This window comes from Somniosus microcephalus, unplaced genomic scaffold (genome assembly GCF_052327205.1).
Source record: "Somniosus microcephalus isolate GS21.2 unplaced genomic scaffold, FLI_Smic_1.0 unresolved_chr1, whole genome shotgun sequence".
Taxonomy (NCBI): domain Eukaryota; kingdom Metazoa; phylum Chordata; class Chondrichthyes; order Squaliformes; family Somniosidae; genus Somniosus; species Somniosus microcephalus.
This window is the reverse complement of record NW_028225179.1, coordinates 25,340,368-25,343,875: the sequence shown is the minus strand read 5'-3', so window position 1 is coordinate 25,343,875 and position 3,508 is coordinate 25,340,368. Positions and strand designations below refer to the sequence as shown.

General features: G+C 44.3%; 1 non-coding gene across 1 annotated transcript; it reads left to right on the top strand.

Moving 5' to 3' along the window:
• The first annotated feature begins 1,240 nt into the window (after positions 1-1,240).
• On the top strand, positions 1,241-1,335 carry trnai-uau (transfer RNA isoleucine (anticodon UAU)). Its single transcript has 2 exons — positions 1,241-1,278; positions 1,300-1,335. It is a non-coding gene; the product is annotated as a tRNA-Ile (tRNA).
• The last annotated feature ends 2,173 nt before the right edge of the window (positions 1,336-3,508 follow it).

Sequence of the window (3,508 nt, the reverse complement as noted above, 5' to 3'; positions counted from 1 at the left end):
TTGGAGAAGTATTAGAATCGCAGTACAGCCCTTCCCACTGTCGCTTCCTCTAAATCTCCATCCAGGATTCTCACCAGTGCAAGGTTCATCAACCTGAGCTACTGTTTAATTTGTTCTCGGCATTAACTGTGCTGATCCTTAAACTTGTCCCACTACACAGCAGCTCCAAATTTGTCGATTGCACCTCGAGGGCACTTTTCATACGTAAAGCTGCAACATCTGCCGGAGAGAGATTCAATTTCAGCGGTTCCAACAACAACGGGTCGATCGAAATCAAACTTTACATCCTCACCTACACGCTGCAGATGCAAATCTATGCGCTCCTCTGTTTCAGTGATTTCTTGTTTCACAGCAATGGGCAGTTTTTGCTCTCTGAGGCTGCTTTCCACCGGCAGCGGGCGCTTGGCGAAAGCGGGACCGGACACACGGCCTGAACTTTGCTGCTGTCGCGGCCACACTCACTCCGGGAGCTGGGGACCAGCAAACCAACTCATGGGTTTGTTGCCGCTTCTGAAATGCGGCTCCGAACTGTTGCTATTAACAAAGGCAGCGCTGCAGGGTCCTGTAATGATCTCTCACACAGTCGGTATATCTGCAGATTTTGAGTATGTACAGAACTGTATAGAGAAAAGGAGAATACTGCGTGGCCCTTAATGTATTTTATTAAACTCTACCTGCAAAACACGATTGAACCAGGGACCTGTTGTACTTTAGACGGAAGTGATAACCTTCGGAAACTGCTGCTCATTAAATAATTAGAGAAACAGCTCAGAACAACAATTGTAATCTATAAATACTCTTCCCCTGCGATACCGATTCCATTCCATGTCGAGGAGTTAACTTTAAGAAAACTGTTTATTTATTATATACATCTCATTAGACTGTGTGAGAAGTTTGTTGTTATCGTCATTAATCAACCAGTAACCCACATGGTTAACGAATCATGGGCAAAATTTTAAAACGTTTTTTTGTTTTGCATGTGATGAATTTTCATCGGTTCTCATTTTGCAGACTGTATTTTAGGAGTTGGGTATAAATGTTCAGTGTTTATGACACCAGGATCTGCTGCAGCCTTTGGTAAATTCACCAGCTCGCTAACGCATGAGAGTAACTCCTGCTTCACTCTTTCATATAAACCCAGCCAATGCGCCTCAATTAAACAACATTGCACCCCCGCACGATTAGACAACCTTAAATGTGCAAGTAAATGAGCACGGATAACTAATTCACATCAAGCACAGCTCTAGTGGCGCAATCGGTTAGCGCGCGGTACTTATATAACAGTACAGGTTTGGAGAAATGCTGAGGTTGTGAGTTCGAGCCTCACCTAGAGCAGCTAATGTTTTTGTGGTGTGACACTTCGACCGGAGCAGAAGGTACAATGGTGTTTCCGCAAACCATCTACTTATTAGCTGTTCCACGTGGGCACTTCGGTTCCTCAGGCCCACCGTGTTCCAATAAGGGATTTGAGTATTAAAGGAGCCCTTCAGTATTACTTATTGACAGGAGGGAAGGTGGGGCCAGTTTTAACTGTTAAACCAGCAACTATCAGGCGAAGAATAATGTGCAGGAAATAGATTCGATTTCAAAGCAGTGACTTAAGTCTTTGGCACAAGCGAGAAGATGTGTAAACTCAGGAGTTATCTGTACATGTTTCCGACATCATGTTGAACACAAACAACGATTCACCTGAACATGATGTTGAGAATTACTAGGACAGAAGTTACGTACAGACAATCGCCCAAACACCATATCCACAATTAGGTTGTCACCGACCTTCCTGTTATGGGGAGAATAGTGAGCAGATTGAGGAAAACTGCTCATATAAAGAAGTCGATTTAGGAAAAGATAAACATATTTCAAATTAATGAACTCGACCTCTGCGAACTGGGTTAGAAGAGAACTATTAGAGAAACCTAATGCAACTTCAGACAAAAATCGACGGCTCCTTGGTCTTGGGGCATGATTTTCGCTTAGGGATATTTCGCAAATTAAAATGCGAGAGCTTTTGGGTTCACATCCCAGATGAGCCCCGCCGCATTTAGATAAAACTCCCCAACTCGGTCATCATAACTGGAATCGCTTTTCTTTAAAATAGACTAACGCGCTAAATGATCCGGGATTGTGAGCGCACCCGGTTTAAACAGACACAGAGTGATCTTTGGCTGACCACGACCCCCTCCATTAGAGACAGGCCTGATAATCATTGCTTATGAAATCGATGGAAACATAACTCGGGCGGTTTTTATAAAGGGCGGCCGATTACGATGCGCGATTTTTCTAGGGCGCCAAGTTGATGTTTGACTCCATTATCATTTTTCCCTTTACCTCCATCATTTCACTCCAGCCGAATGAACTGAGTTTAGGTGTCAGCCGTGGCTCAGCGGCAGCAAACTCAAGCCCCACTCCAGAGACTTGAGCACATAATCCAGGCTGACACTGCAGTGCAGTACTGAGGTAGTGCTGCACTGCCGGTGGTGCCGTCTTTCCAGGAAGACGTTCAACCGAGGCCTCAGATCCCATGAGAGTATGCCGAACAGAATGCGGATTTCTCCCCATTGTCCTGCCCATTATTTATCTCTCAACCAAAGACACTAAAACAGAAAATCTCCTCATTAAGTTTGATAAATATTTTTGAAATTTCATTTTCTCCTAAACGATAAAGTTATGTTTATGCTCCCTAATCATTCGGCTTTGTTCCCACTAGTTTTTCATTTGGTGCCAATCACAGAGGAAGGAAGAGAGGTAGAGATGGTTCTCAATCTCCGATTCCCGCTCTACCTTCATTCGAGAACTCCAGTGGTCTGTTTTAATTTGAACAAGATATGAAGAGTGCAGGGGCACAGACCAGAATCACCAGTGTGATTTTGACGAGATTGCGATTACAAAGCCTATTTTATGCAAAATTCAGTAAAATGCTCTGGATGTTTATCAGCAGCAAACGTGTAATGGAATAACGACGGGAACAGGATTCAAACCCACGTGTGCAGATCACAATGGATTACACTGCGCTCAACACTTGCCAGGGACATGGGGAGAAAGCAAGGACATGGTACTGAAATTGGATGATCAGCCATGATCTCATTAAATGGCAGAACAGGCTCGAGAGGCCGAATGGCCTACTCCTGCTGCTATCTTCTAATTTCTATTTCCTGCTATTTGCTTCGAAGCAGAAATACTCTGAAAGAAAGTCCCCTTCACCGCTTGTCCTGCCCGTGCACACAGACCTACAATGTTGAAAATGTACAAGCAGCTCATATAAGCAAATGGCCTTCCGTACCTTCAGTTGAGGGGCTGTCAGAAATGGCCGGTTTGAAGGCAGATTCAGAACAGGGAAGAAAAGGTTTCACCCAGTTACTTAAACGACTGGGAGAGGACTCGATTCTGCAATAATCTGGCTAACTGGAAGATTCGCACCAAAGTCAAACCCCAGAGGCCTGATTCTTTCTCAGAGAATTTCGCTGATTAAATAAATGCGAGAGATCCCGGGTTCAAATCCCGGGTTCAA